This window comes from Panthera onca (assembly GCF_046562875.1).
Source record: "Panthera onca isolate mPanOnc1 chromosome E1 unlocalized genomic scaffold, mPanOnc1 haplotype 2 h2.Chr16_ul_4, whole genome shotgun sequence".
NCBI lineage: Eukaryota > Metazoa > Chordata > Mammalia > Carnivora > Felidae > Panthera > Panthera onca.
Window position 1 is genome coordinate 197430 of NW_027675818.1, and position 16064 is coordinate 213493.

A 16064-nucleotide genomic window follows, 5' to 3' on the forward strand; every position below is an offset into this window, starting at 1 on the left:
GTCTTCTGCCCATTTTTTAATTGGTTTATTTGGGGTTTTGTTGATGTTGACTTGGTGTAAGTTCTTTATACATTTTGATACTAACTCTTTATCAGATACATCATTTGCAAATACCTTCTCCCATTCAATAGGTTGTCTTCTAATTTTGTTGATTATTTCCTTTGCTATGCAGAAGTTTTTATTTTGATGGCATCCCAATAGTTTATTTTTGCTTTTATTCCCCTTGCCTCAGGAGACATATCTAGAAAAAATGTTGCTACAGCCGATGTCAGAGAAATTACTGCCTGTGCTCTTTTCTAGATTTTTATAGTATTAAGTCTCCTATTTAGGTCTTTAATCCGTTTTAGTATACCTTGGTGTGGGGTGTAAAGTGGTCCAGTTTCATTCTGTTATATGTAGCTGTCCAGTTTTCCCGGCACCATTTGTTGAAGAGATTGTCTTTTTTTCCCATTGTATAATCTTTTGTCAAAGATTAATTGACCATATAATTGTGGATTATATGCCTAAATATGCTTTACATGCTTTCTACCCTTTTCTATTGATCTATATGTCTACTTTTATACCAGTACTATATTGTTTTGATTTGTACCGCTTTGTAGTATAACTTGAAATCTGGAATTGTGATACCACCTGCTTTGTTCTTCTTTTTCAAGATTGTTTTGGCTGTTTGGGGTTTCTGAGGTTCCGTATAAATTTTAGGACTCTTTGTTATAGTTGTTACTGGTATTTTGATAGAGAATTCATTAAATCTGTAGATTGCTTTGCATACTATGGACATTTTAACAATATTTGTTCTTCTACTTCATGAGCATGGAATATCTTTCCATTTGTTTATGTCATCTTCAAATGTTTTCATCAATATTTTATAGTTTTCAATGAGTGGGTCTTTCACCTCTGTGGTTGAATTTACTCCTAAATATTTTATTATTTTTAGTGCAATTGAAAATGGGATTGTTTTCTTAATTTCTCTTTCTGCTACTTCATTATTAACGTGTAGAAATGCAACAGATTTCTGTATATTGATTTTGTACCCTGTAACTTGGCTGATTTCATTTATCGGTTCTAGTAGCTTTTGGTGGCTTTTGTAGTTCTTTGTTCCTTTCTTCTCTTGCTTTCTTCCGTTGTGGTTTGATGGCCTTTAGTGATATGCTTCAATATCTTTTTCTTTTGTTTTTTGCATATCTATTACACGTTTTTTTATTTGTGGTTGCCATCAGGTTTATATATAATATCCTATGCGTATAGCAGCCTATATTAGGTACTGGTTGCTTAAGTTTGAACCCATTTTAAAAGCACTAAATTTCACCCCCCCACACACACACACATTTTATATGTATGATTTCATATTTTACTTCCTTTTATTTTGTGAATTCCTTGACTGATTTCTATAGCTATAATTGATTTTACTGCTTTTATGCTTTAGCTTCCATACTGGTTTTATAAGTGATTGATCTACCACTTTGGTTATGTTTGTATGCCCCCGTGAATTTTTTTCCTTTCCTAATTTGCTTGCTCCTGATTATGGCCTTTCCTTTCCAAAGAATTCCTCTTAACATTTCTTGTAAGACTGGTTTAATGGTGAGGAATGCCTTTTACTTTTGTTTGTCTATCTCTCCTTCTATTCTGAACGATAGCCTTGCTGGATAGAGTATTCTTGGTTGCAGGTTTTTTTCTTTCAGCACTTTGAATATATCATACCACTCCCTTCTGGACTGCAGAGTTTCTTCTGAAAAATCAGCGGATAGACTTAAGGAGTTTCCCTTGCATATAACTTTTTTCTCTTGCTGCTTTTAAAGTTCTCTCTTTACCACTATTTTTTGCCATTTTAATTATTATGTGTCTTGGTGTAGACTTCCTTGGGTTTATTTTGTTGGGGACTCAGAGTCTTCTGAATCTTGATTTGTCTCCTTCTCCACATTAGGGAATTTTTCAGCTATTATTTCTTCTAACAAATTTTTCTGGCTGCTTTTCTCTCTCTTCTCCTTCTGGGATCCCTATAATGCTAATGTTATTACATTTGATGGTGTCACTGAGTTCTCTCTTCTCATTTTATATTGTTCTTTTACTCTTTCCTTTTCAGCTTAGTTGCTTTCCATTACTGTTCTTTCAGTAATGATCTGTTCTTTTGCTTCCTCTAGTCCACTATTTATTCACTCTAGTGTGTTTTTAATTTTAGTTAATGAGTTCTTCATCTCTGGTTCTTTTTTTATATTTTCTAATATCTTTGTTGAATTTCTCACTATGATCCTCTACTCTTTTCTCACATCCAGTAAGTATGTTCATGACCATTACTTTGAATTCTCTATTGGGTATATTGCTTATCTCTGTTTCATTTAGCTCTTTTGCTGTGCTTTTGACCTGTTCTTTCATTTGGGACATAAGCCGCAGTTTCATTTTGTCTAACTCCCTGTGTCTGTTTCTATGTATTGGGAAAGTCAGCTATGTCCCTGATCTTGAAAAAAGTGGTCTTATGAAGAAGAGGCCCTGTAGTGTCCTGTTGTGTAATGTCCCCTGTTCACCAAAAACTAGCATTTCAGGTGTCTTCTCTGGGTGTTGCATGCCCTAGGGCTGTGATTGTTGAGTCATGTTTGCCATCAGTTGTCATCTGCAATGGCCTTCTTTGCCTGTTGTGGACAAGGTTTGGTCCCTGTGATGTTAAAGGGCCAGTCTGGGGCCACCTTGGGCTTGAGTTGGGTCAGACCAGATGCCTGGCCTCACCCCATTTGCCAGAACTGTGGTTGTACCAAACTTCAGGGTGCTCACTTTCTGCTGCCCGCTGTGAGATCATCGTTGGTGGGTAGAGCTGGCAGTCAGAGGTCTGTACCCATCCCAGAGCTGGGAATATAGTCAAACTGATGTGTGTGATTATATTCCCTCTCCCAGGGCAAGAGTCACTTGGGAGTGGTCCTGGACAGTGTTGGAGCTGCCTGCTGCTTACAAGATGAGAGGCATCTAGTGCTGCTTTGGATGGACTCCTGCCCAGTGGGGATGGTTGGAGGGGGCAGCCTGCAGGAGAATGCAGGAGTGGGTGAAGCGGTGTTAGCAAGCTACATGGCAAGTGTTCCAGCTGGTTCCTGCAGCTGTCTGGGTATCTGGATTAGGGTGGGGGTAGGGGAGAGAAATGGTGCCTGCCAGGTCTTTTATTCTTGGAGAAGTCTCCTAAAAATCCCTGCCCTTCCAGGAGAAGTTCTGAGATTAGTAAATAAATCTCCTTTCTCAATATCCCAGCCACTTTTCAAACTGCCACTTCTATGCTGTATCCCTGCAGGGCTGTTTGTTATGCTGTCTCTTTAAGGATGGAGACTGTTTCCTCTTGCCCTCCAGCTCTCCCAGAGCCAAGCCAAGTGATTTTTAAAATTCTAGGTGTTAAGCTCCAGTGATTGTAAAAGTTAAAAAAAAAAAAAAAAAAAAAAAGTTAAGCCCCTCTGTCTTTCAAAGACAAATATTACGGGGGTTTGTCTCTACAGTGCAGGTCACCCATGTCTGGGGTGCCTGGCAGGAGATCTCTTCCTCTCCCTTTTCCGTGCTTGTGGCATCCCTCACATTTGTGGTTGGTTTTCCTGGGGGTCTGGTTCTAACCACATCTCCATTATTCCTCCCATTCTTTTCATTGTGGCCTCTTCTCTTCAATTAACTGTGGAGGGTCTGTTCTGACCGTCTTCAGGTTGTTTTCTGGGTTGGTTACACTGATACGGGTGTATCGAGGGGTATCCATGAGACAAATGAGCTTAGGATCCTCCTACTTTGCCATCTTTCCCAGAAATTCATATTGCATTTTTCATTTATCTTTTACCTGTTTGTTTTTTTTAATGTACTCTAGATACAAGTCCCTTGCAGGTTATATAAATTATAAATATCTTACTGTATAGTTTAACTTTTCACTTATATTTTATCTTCTTTTTTTTTGATAGGGAAAAATGTTTTTTAATTACACACTCAATCCATTGGATGTATTTCAAAATACCCCCCAAAACACTTTTCTTCATTTATCAGTGAAAGAAGTTAGAAAGTAATGTCAAAAAAATAGCATATGGCAATCAAATTTCCCTGAAAGTCACAGTCACGTATAGAGTACATCCTAGAAAAGAGGAGGGGCCAGACAGGTTCTCCCTACTTTCAGGAATTTCATCAAGTACTGGACCTACTCATGGGTGGAGAGAAAAGGCAACTTTTAACTATGAGTATGTTATTAAATGAGGCGTTTACTATACTCCTTCCTAAGAGTACCAGGTGGGGGACAAGTGTTCTAAACTTGATCTAGGAAATGGAATGTGGAGTCAGTCCATCCTCTTCCCTCTAAGAGCTGTCCAGTGGCTAATGAATTTAAAAAACATGACTAAATAAAAACAAATGCCCCACATACTCTCTCCTCCCCCCCCCCCAATAAAGGTAAAAGAAAAAACCTGGATTTCCCAGATTATTCTCCAGAATAATAGTTGCTTTATATATTTGGTATAAGTGGGATGTTAAAGTCCTTTACTGTTAGTTCATTGCTATCAATTTCTTCCTTTACATATCTATTAATAGTTGCTTTATGTATTTGGCTGCTTTCATGTTGGGTACATAAATATTTGCAACTCGAGAGTGGATGGAGCCTGGGAGTAGCTTTAACAACCCAAATTCGTCGATTACAGAGTCATCACAAGCATGCCTTGCTTTTAAACAACAAAAAAAATATTTTTGAAACAACAAGATAAAAACCTAGTACTAATCACTTTCTGACAATACACAATTACTGAATTAACTAATATTGAGAAGGGGAAGGGAATCATACCTATGGGCCTTGTCTCACACAAGTGCATGTTTGTAGGTGCAAGGCACTTGTCATTATTGCAGAAATGAATTTTAATTTTTCATCTTTAGTTTAACATTGCTTTTAGTACAATGCTGACACCAGCAGTGCAGAAAGGACTCTGGAGAGTTGTTCATAGCAGCAGCTCTCCTTTGGTTCTGGAGGCTCCAGGCCAGCCAATATTGCCTGGTCACATACATTCTTTAGGCCTTTCTGTGAGTGCAGAACCCGCCACATATTTGACCACCTTCAGGTCATGGGCCAGCTTTTCACATCATTTCAGCAGTCTCTTTGTTCTTGGTTTCTCAATCGTAGAGGAGTCATCTTTAAGATCAATTTGGGTCCCAACAAGCAAGAAAGTCTTGGGACAGTGGTAAGTTATCTCAGGCACCCACATTTCCTTCACATTTTCGAGTGAGGAGGCAGAGATCACTGAATAACAGACTGGAATACATTTGTAGAAATGTATTCGTAAATACGTTGAAATACGTTTGTAGAATAACTTGGCAGTTGTAATCTGTCATAGTCCTCTTGCCCCGCAGTATCAGAAAGTCCAAGAGTGTATGGCCCCCTATCGATCATAATGGTGACTGCATAGTTGTCACCAAGAGTCGGTACATATTCAGAAATGTGTTTGTTGTGTAGGATATCAGGAGACACGTTTTACCAACAGCACCGTCACCCACAGCAACGCACTTAATTGTCTGCATTACTGAAACAATTTTGTATCCACTTTAAATATTTCAAATTCGGTGGTGATCTCAGCTTCTCCGCAGGGGCATTGGCAGTGCCGTGTGGTGTCTCCTCTTGTATTTTATCTTCTGATGAACAAAAGTTTCTCTTTGACACGTAGTTGAATTAGTCAACCTTTTTTCTTTTATAGTTAGAATGTTTGGGAGCCTGTTGAAGAAATCCTTCCATACACCGCGGTCATGAAAACGTCTCCTATTTAACTTCTGGGAGCTTTATTATTTTCCTTTCACATTTAGATCTATAATCCACTTAATTGATTTTTCTATATGATGTGGGATAAGGGTCCCTTTTTCTTCTAAATGGATATTCACCATTTATTGACAAGGTGATCCTTTCCCTACTTTAATGTAAGGCTAGCTTTTTCATAAATGAAAGATAATAAATGTGTTGCTATATCTGGACTTTTTATTCTTTTTGTTCTTTGTTCTATTTGCTGGTCCTTGCACCAGTATACCTACTATTTTAATGTAGATTTAATATGTCTTGATATCTGAAGCATAAATCCTCCCAATTTTATTTACTTCTTTAAACTCTTCTTGGCTATTCTTAGTAATGTCCTTTTTGTCATTAGAAATATTTATTCTTTGTGCTTTCTCTCTTTTTTTCCTTTGTCAGTCTTAGTGCAGGTATGTATCACTTTTGTTGGTCTTTCCAAAACCCAACATTTGGTTGTATTGATTTTATTTAAAGTTTGCTTTTCATTTCAGTAGTTTCTGCTTTTGTCCTTAGAACTTTTCTTCTCCTTTTGAGGGGTTTAATTTGCTGTTCTTTCCTAACTTTTTAAGATAGAACCTTGGGTTATTGATCTTTTCATCTTTTCTATTACATGCATTTAAGGCTGTGAATTTCCCTCAGCACGACCTTACCATATCCTACAAGTTTTAATATGTAATATTATTATTTTTACTCAATTCAAAATATTCTAACTTCCAGTATGGTTTATTTTTTTGACACATGATTTATTTAGAGAGGCATTCTTTAGTTTCCAAAGTTAGGGGAGTTTCCTAGTAGCTTTTGCTATTGATTTCTAGCTTAATTTCCATACCCTATGTTAAGTTATTTGTACCGATCATCTTTATTACTCTAATAATTTTTAAATTATATGAACCTTATTCAATTGTGAAATATTACTTTATAACCATTATTATGGGAGCATCTCTTTTACCAGTGTTAAAGAAACACTGTTCATTTTGTGTCTGTAACTGACTGCTTATTTTTTAGCAGGTATCATTATGCTTTATTTCTCTTTAATAATTGGAAATTATGCTATTTTTTAAAATGTCATCTTTCTCTACTTCTTTTGTTCTGCAGGAGGAGAAGTTGACCTCAGTGACCTGGAAAATGTCTTGCAAAATACGGGGATAGAGTCCTCACCAGAGCATTCGGAGCTAAAGAAATTACTTCCAATTAATGGTGGGCATTTCAAATATCAGAATAGTCTTCAAGAGAGTTAATATAGTCATCCAGGGAGTTGTTCAGCCATTGCAAGTATCAGGTAGAATCTTGAGGGAATTAGAATTATAGCCTAAAATTTTTTTATAATCCAAATCTCCATGTTTATTCTAGATCACTTAGAAGTTAGAGTTAAAAATACCCATAATTCTAAAGGTAATTATTTTTAATATTTAGGAATACATAAATTACCATTTAAAAATATGTCTAAATCAAGAGGCTCATCAATCATCAGTCTTGCCATTTGGACTAAGGAATATTGATAGTTATTTTTCCTTCCATTGAGATGCCTTGGGTTGGAGAGGAGGACGAGGAGAGATGTAGAACTATACTTACTAGTAGAGGGGGTAAAATGTGGACTCAGAAAAAATACAACATAAGGAAGTGTTTTTTCTTTGGCCTGGTAAATATTAATAATTGTCTCAGGTGCTAAAGAATTGATTTACCATATTAAGAATTTCGTTTACATTTTTTGTTTTATTATTTCTAGAAGATACTAGGTAAATTTTAGGAGCAAATTATTTTATGCTGTATATTTCTGAACTTGGATATTTGATATTGTTTTAGCATGTCTAGATGTTTTCTCTATGACCTAAATTATGTGTTTCTTGCAGCTACAGCTAGTAGAAGAATATATAAGACTAGTTTGCTGAATTGTGCAGATGTAAAAGGTGAGTGAGATTCAAATAAAGATGTCAGATTGAGACTCTTGTGTTTTGCTTTTTTTCTTATTAAATATTGCCCCCTGCCATTCTCATATATATTTCCACGATTAGTTTTAATACACACATATGTTCATACTGATTAAATAATTTTGTCTTGTTTTTAAAAGGTGTTCTAAATATTTAGGTTTACCTAGATTTTTGATGTGGAAATAATAAAATTTAGGCCCAGCTATAAAAATTTAAGATAGTATATCTTGAAATACAGTGACCAAACTGAATCTCCTTGTATAAATGTTTATATAAAAAAAACTATTATGTTTGCAGTTTTGCTGCTAAAATTAACCTGAGTGGTGTCTCAGCCTTATTCTGATGTATTGTGTTATGTAAGCTTATCTTCAGTGTAGGATATTTTGGGTATAAATGAATAGATAATTTTAGTCCATTAGTATTTCTCTTTAAAAATTTAAATGTCCTTAGCCTCTTTTTTTATGATGAAATTGATACCACCATACATTAGGAATTTATATTATATTTTGATTTTTATTTTAATGTCCTCATATCTTTCTCTTTTGTTGGGTTGCAAGATGATGACCATGACCTTGACTCTATTCTTGAAAACATGGCAATCAGACTTACAGCTGAGGAACTTAATGATGTACCAGTTGCTTCAGATGCTTCAGATGTACCAGTTGATGGTGAATGATTTAGATATCATTATGCCTTCATGAAAATTTGGGTTTTGCAGCTGACATTTTTTATAGGACTTATGTAGCTGAAATAAGAATTATTTTTTCTCTCAATATATTAATCTAAAGTTGATACTTATTCGTTTATTTAACAAACATTTACTGAGCACTATATATCATGTATTCTGCTCAGTGCCAGAAATACAGTGACCACGAAATACAGACATAGTCCTTGACCCAAGGAACGTAATGTCTAGTGTATCACATTTCTTAGTATTCTAGTAGAGGCTGAGAATGTTGCTGGGGCCTCAGTCAGGTTAGTAGTTTTCACAGGAACAAGGGCTTTGGTTTCAGCCAATATGAATGACATTTTTGCTACTTCTATGTAGGTATGGATCATCATATCCTTGGACCAGACTTCACGATTCAAGGTCAGTATTGTATGTATTAAATAAAATATAAGGATTGAAGTGTGATGTATCACAAAGTAATCCCCACTTTAAATAAACCAAAAAAGAATATATTTAGCTGAGCACAATCCACTGAGGTCAAGCAATATCACCTAGAAACATTTTACTGAATACTGCCTCTTACCTGGAAAAATATTTTTTTTCACTTGATTCATATACTATTTAGTTATGTCTTTGCCATGGGTTTTATACCCTTCTGATAGGGTGAGGTTTTTTTTCCCCAAAAGATATTTTTATTAAATCATTCCTTAATTTTCAAGTACTACTGTGTACCAATGAAAAACTTGTAGTTAGTTTTTTATTTGCTTATTTTCTTTATGCTTTTAAGTTTCCCTGGGACATCTGGAAAAAATAATTAAGTGGGACTATCAACAATTGCCAGAGGTTATTTTTAGCTTCAGAAACTCACTTGTCGATGTCAGATAAAAGGCAGAATAGGAGCCACCGAAAAACTCTCTCCTCCATAAGAGCAATGAGCAAACTGGCAAAAATTGTCAAAATTAACATTTTCAGAACTGGAAATTAACCAAAGGTTTGCTGCAATCTGGGGAGGATTTAAGAGAAAAAAGACTGAATCTCAGTAATAATAGTGAGCTTTGTGATATTTTAATTTGCCCTATTCCCATCCTCTGTCTCACAGCTCCATAATAGCCTTGAAAAATAACATTTTCTATTTGCAGTGAAAACTAGTAGCCTGGAAACCACTGGAGGGAGCAGAGGGGAACTGGAGCTCTTTCAAAGCCTTATTGCCAAAGAACTGTCATTATTTGGTCTGTTTGGTGGTTCCTTGGAGTGAGGCTTTATATCTGTCTCCCTTTATGTATGAATTGATAAATGAATAATCCATGAGTATGGAAAGATGAATCAACTGAAAAGAGCAGAAAAGAATAAGAAAAAATAATAATTGTTTGGAGTCATAAAGAACTAATAGCAATTACTGCAGTGGTAGAGTAATAATTAGTCAGCAGCCATACTGAAATGGACGCAGTGATTAGAAAGAAGAGGAGAAAGTATGTTAGTAAAAGACATGAGATGAGAATTATGGCCTTTACTTCTTTTACTCTTGGTACCTGCATGAGTCTTGTCCCTGCCAGAACAAAGATGAACACAGAGAGCATGAACTGTCCTGTAGAGTTTATGAACTAGTGTGGCATCATAAAATGTTTTTCCTAGACTCCGAGTCCATTTTGCAAATACAAATTGAACCCCAGAAAGCCTGAAATTAAAAATTAAAAATGGACTCAAATAAAATAGTGGAAATACTGGACTCTGCCTTAAGTTTTTTTACAGTATGGGTACTTTATGTTTTCATTCTAAAGCTCTATCATTTTCTGGATCCCAACTAAGTCTTTTTTTTTTTTTTTTTTTTTTAACAACTAATGGGAACTTTGATGTTGGTATCTTAATGGATGGAATGGGTGGAATAAAAGCCAAAACAGGTCATAGAATAACAACTAAGAGTAAGATGCTACTAGAAATCTAAGAACCAAATTATTTCCACTAAATTACAATATAATGCTCTTTCCACATCATGATTGCATGGACTTTTAAAATCTGTCTTACACATCTTATAAAAATGTTTATGTATAAATGCCTACAGTTAGATAATAGATTATCAGAACTTTTAGCAATAAAACTTCAGTGCTCTTTGTTGTTTCCCAAGTCATTATCTGAAATCTCTGCCAATAATTAGCATACCTTCTTTTATGGCGGAAAGCTAAATTCCAGTTTAACACAGTAAAAAGTGAAGGAAAGTTTTGGTAAAGTTAGAGGCGATCTCAAAGCAATAAAAGTGCTGATAAAACTATTTAGATCAGCAATCTGTATCATTCTAATGTACTGCAAAGTTTATACTCAAATCGCATGCTCTGTTGCCCTGCCTATCATTCAGAGATTATGCTAGAAATAACGAGAAACCTTCTCTGTAGGCCCAAAGGCCTATTTTTTTAGGCTGGGTCTCTTTTCATTCAGCAGTTAGCTGTAATGCTACAAAGGCAATTTTTTTTTTTTAATTGTGTGGAATCACGACATCATTCACAATAATACCAGAAGTCTCCCTTCTTTTGCTTTGAAGGAGAGGTTGAGGTCAATGACATGAAAAAAGTTCCAGGAAACATGGGGATAGAACTCAAAGATAAGAAACAGGGAGAGTTGGTGAACAATCTGCCAGTCGATGGTGAGAATTTCTCTAATAATTCTATTTCATATCTAAGTGAAAAAGATTGTCCAAAAAAATCTTTTACAAGGTAATGACTGTTTTCTCTTACGAAGAAATACCAACGGTGTCATCTCATTCTTAGTTGGGAATGAGGTGGCTTTAGTCAGAAATCCTGCGACCATGGTTGAGAAATCCTGGCTATTATTCTTGAATACACTGTGATTCTGAAATTTTAAAATGAGAAGAGGAAAAGGAAGGCATTGAAAAGTATGAAATGGAAATAAATGAGAAATTACAAAGAATAAATGGATGGGAGGGGTTCTGCCTGTTAGAGGGCCAGCAATAACTGCCTTAGGTGCCAATGAATGAAGAGTGGCCTTATTTTCTCCATTTCATATATTTTTAAAAATTATTGAGAGTATATTTGTACTGTATGGAAATGTAAAATCTGACTTTGTGAAATGATGGCTTCTCTGTTGCTTAATAACGAATTTTGGTGAGATTTTGATTTGTATGCTTCTTAAAGCTGATACATCTGTCAGGATAGGCTGATGGTTGGCACGGAGGCCTTTTTCATTAATTTATTCTAAACCAAAGGATAACTGACATATAACATTAGTTTCGTGTGTACAACATAGTGATTCAACAATTACACACATTATGAAACACCATGGGAAGTGTAGTTGCCTTCTGTGGTCATAGTTATTACATTATTGACTCTGTTCCCTATGCTATACTTTTCATCCCTCTGACTTATTTTCTTTATAACTAGAAGTTTGCACCTCTTAATCTTCTATTTCACCTAATCCCCCACCCACCTCTACTTTGGCAACCACCTGTTCTCTCTATTTATGAGTCTGTTGTTTGTTTGTTTTACTTTTTAGATTCCACAAGTAAGCAAAATCATACGATATTTGTATTTCTCTGTCTCACTTACTTCATTTATCATAATAGCCTCCAGGTCCATCCATGTTGTCATTAATGGCAAGATTTCATTCTTTTTTACGGCCGAGTAGTATTCCATTATGTGTATGTGCACCACATCTTCTTTATATCCATTCATCTGTTAATGGACACCTAGGTTGCTTCCCCATCTTGGCTATTGTAAGTAATGCTGCAGCAAACAAAATGGCATAGTATCTTGCCAAATTAGCGTTTCCATTTGTTTCTTGTAAATACCCAGAAGTGGAATTACTAGACCACATGGTACTTCTATTTTTAGTTTTTGGAGGAACCTCCCTACTATTTTCCAGAGTGGCTGCACCAATTTACATTCCCACCAATAGTGCACAAGGGCTCCCTTTTCTCCTCACCTTCACCAAGACTTATTATTTATCTTTTTGATACTACCCATTCTGATTGGTGTGAAGTGATATCTCATTGGGTTTTGATTTGCATTTTCCTGATGATTAGTGATACTGAGCATCTTTTCATGTGTCTGTGGGCCATCTACATGTCTTCTTTGGAAAAGTCTATTCATGTGCTCTGCCCATTTTTAAATTGGATTATTTGTCATTTTTCGGTGTTCAGTCGTATGAGTTCTTTGCATATTTTGGATTTTAACCCCTTACTGGATATATCATTTGCAAATATCTTCTCCCATTCAGTAGTTGCCTTTTTGTTTTGTTGATGGTTTCCTTTGCTGTGCAATGAAGGCCTTTAAAGATGAAAATATACATAAGATGTTAAATTTTGATACTTGCCACTTTTCAGATATTTTGATAAGATATTTATGCTTCTTTTAATCCGCCCGTGCTTTTGCAGACAATGTATGTTCTATCCTGGGGGATAGAGTTCCATAATTTATTGAAAAGTTTACAATTTGTGGCAAAGAAGAACATAAGTCTAGTCTGAAAAGTGATTATAATAAACAAAAAAATTAGTAATGGTTAAGGAAATTTACTCAGAAAAAGAAATTTTTCTCTGGGTATCATCAACAAAAAAATCATGCTTATTGGATGGAAGGATGAAATTTGTTATCCCCACTGGTGTATTTCACTGAGAAGCTCACCGATTACCTTTAAAGCTTTCTGCTCTATGGACTGACCAAAGGAAGATATTTTACTCTAACTCTATTATTGAACATATTTTAAATATTTGAACAATGTATTTAGCTATGTTTTTTGTGCTAGAACTTGTAACTGTATATTATACACGAATTAATAGTTTTGGTCACATTTAAGAGTGACTACATTTTGGTGTTATTTCTTTCAGTTTCCTAGGGGTGAGGATGATTGATATCAACAATCATGTTGATATAACAACAATCACTGTTCTGGAAAACATGAGGTTGAATCTTACAGAAAAGGAACCTAAAAATATGAGACAGAATCTACAAATTAATGCTGAGCATTTAATATAGCATTGAACCACTTGGGAAGTCTTGGGCGTATGAAGTGATGGAAAGACTCTCGAAAGCCACTAATTTGGCACTAAGAAGACATTTTAAAAACTCACAGAACACATCTCTAAATAGAAATGAATGCTATCCTAAAAACTTATATTAAGTTTATTATATCAACAACTTCTTTCACTGTGAATCATAAGTAATGCTGAGGTTTCCACAGGCCACAAAAGGCCAGAGAAGAGTCAGGGGGACAGGGAGCATGGAAATAAGATGAAAAAAAATCTTAAATTGGAAAATCAAATCTAGGTCTATACCGCAGACACTGAAGTGAAGGACTGGCAATTGTTCAGTGGAAGTGACCTGGGAGTTCAGGAAAATGAGAATGGCTCCTGTTCTTGTCTGCAGCAATGAGATCTGTGGTCTAATAGCCCTAAGGTGCTAAAATATACCTTAGCACCTTTTGCTGTCTCAAGTTGTCCCAAGATAAGGTGAAAGGAGACAGGTTCTGGTTTTACCCATCCTATTAAATTTTTCCAGATAATTAGAAAAGTCAAATGAGTCTTGGTACTACTATTTAAAATGTTAAATGATAATATGAAGACATAAATTACACTTTCTCTCTTTTTTCATATCATTAGCACGGGCTGATTAAGTTAATAATACACAGAAACGAATGCATTTTTAATATTGTGGAAACATTCCATTTTTCTTATTTCCCATCCCTATTGCTTTCCTAAGGTGGGAAGGTTAATGTGAGTAACTTGGACAGCATTCTGGGGGAAATGAGGATTAAGCCCCCAGGAAAGGAACAGAAAAAACTGACAGAAAACCTGCTACTTAATGGTGAGGATTTTAGAAATAACTGTGTCTTTGAAGGGAGTTAGCGCTTGTGAACATGCATACCAGAATTTCTAAAGCACTCAGAAGATATTTGCAGATCTTAAGGAGGGATTAATTCCTAATGTAAAAGTCCTATTTCTTCATTTTTATAAACTCCAGGGAGCAGAATGAAGTTCTGTTTGTAGTTCATTGTTTCATTTAACACTCTCTGAAAAAACTTCCTTTCTCCCATCATCCCTATATCCTCAAAATATTTAGATTTATATCTTCAGATCAATTTTCTCACTCAAATATTGTGTGTTATAAGTTTTATAGGACACTTCTTTCTTTTTAAAGTTTATTTTGAGAGACAGAGACAGAGAGAGTGGGGGAGGGTCAGAGAGCGAGGAGAGAGAGAGAATCCCAAGCAGGCTCTGCACTGTCAGCACAGAGCCCAACGCAGGACTGAATTCCACGAACCATGAGATCATGACCTGAGCTGAGATCAAGAGTCAGACACTTAACCAACCGAGCCACCCAGGTGCTGCGTAGGACATTTCTATGACTGTCCTTCAGACATCATAGATTTTGTCAGAAACTGAATTCATAGTTTTCATTGTGGTATTTGACCAAAGCAGCTACATGGGGCTTTTAGAAATATGTTGGGGGAATATCTGGTTGTTACAAACTGTTGTCACCAAGTGATTGTAAAAGTGGATGCTCTTAGCATCATATTCCCTGAGCGTCAAGGATACTCAGTGCTGTGCAATTCATCGGGCTTTTCAACACAATGAAGAATTATTCCTCAGGAAGATGCCAGTGGCTCTTCCAGTAGCTGAGAAAACTCTGTTTTTATACTCTTTTACAATTGTGGTACTATCGTTATTACCCTAGTAATATAAGCTAAAACACCGAGAGACCTTTCCTCACCTCACTCTCACTTAACTAGTTGTATTACAAATGAGTACCACTCTTGCCTTTTATAAAACGTGAGCTTCTTTTGTCAGAGACCCTGCCTGATCCTTCATTGTAAATCTTTCTCCCCCGACCCAGCAAAGTATCTTTTACATATTCGCTATGTAATAAATATTTGATTAATGAATAGAATAAATGAAAGGAGTTTCTTCCCCAAATGAGAGCAACAAATAAAAAGAATGGCAATCCTAGCGAGTGATAGTACAATATTAACAGATGCCTCAAATATTTGCTGACTTTTGTACTTGAATAAACCCTTTGTAGTAATCTTATACCAACTGTTCTTTGGTACCGAGACGCTCTCCTGGTTATCCCACACAGAATCAATTGTCTTCTGACATTATAAGAAGTACTGCTATTTTGTTTGTATTTGGGAACTTGTATTCTGAGGGAAGCTTGTTTATTTATTTTGTATTTATTTATTTGGATAGAGAGAGACCGAGCATGCGGGGGAGGGGCAGAGAAAGAGGGAGGGAGAGAACCCCAAGCAGGTTCCACACTGTCAGCCCACAGCCTAACGTGGAGCTCGATCCCACAACCCTGAGATCATGACCTGAGCCAAAATCGAGTCAGATGCTTAAGTGACTGAGCTACCCACGTGCTCCGCTCAAGGAACCTTGTAACCTATTGCAGTCTCTTCAATTCTCAATGACATGGTAAAAAGGTGGTTTCATAGACAATACAGAGATAGAGACCGAAACTTCTCTTCTTATTTTCTTCCAATTACTTCTTTGTCATCTCCCCATTCTACCCCATGTCCTTCTAGTCTGAGTCACTGAATGTCCCTTTTTGGGTTATCATTTACTTTATTGGGACTAATTACAATTTCATTATAGTTAGTAGCTTTATCAAAGGACTTTGTGAATACCCAGAACACCCCAAAAGGAAACCCTATATCCTTTAGCTATCACCCTTTTATTCTCTCCCCACCACCCTACAAGCCCTAG

General features: G+C 36.0%; 1 pseudogene; it reads right to left on the reverse strand.

Moving 5' to 3' along the window:
- Nucleotides 1-4876: 4876 nt before the first annotated feature.
- On the reverse strand, nt 4877-5502 carry LOC145715153 (cell division control protein 42 homolog pseudogene; annotated as a pseudogene).
- Nucleotides 5503-16064: the final 10562 nt, after the last annotated feature.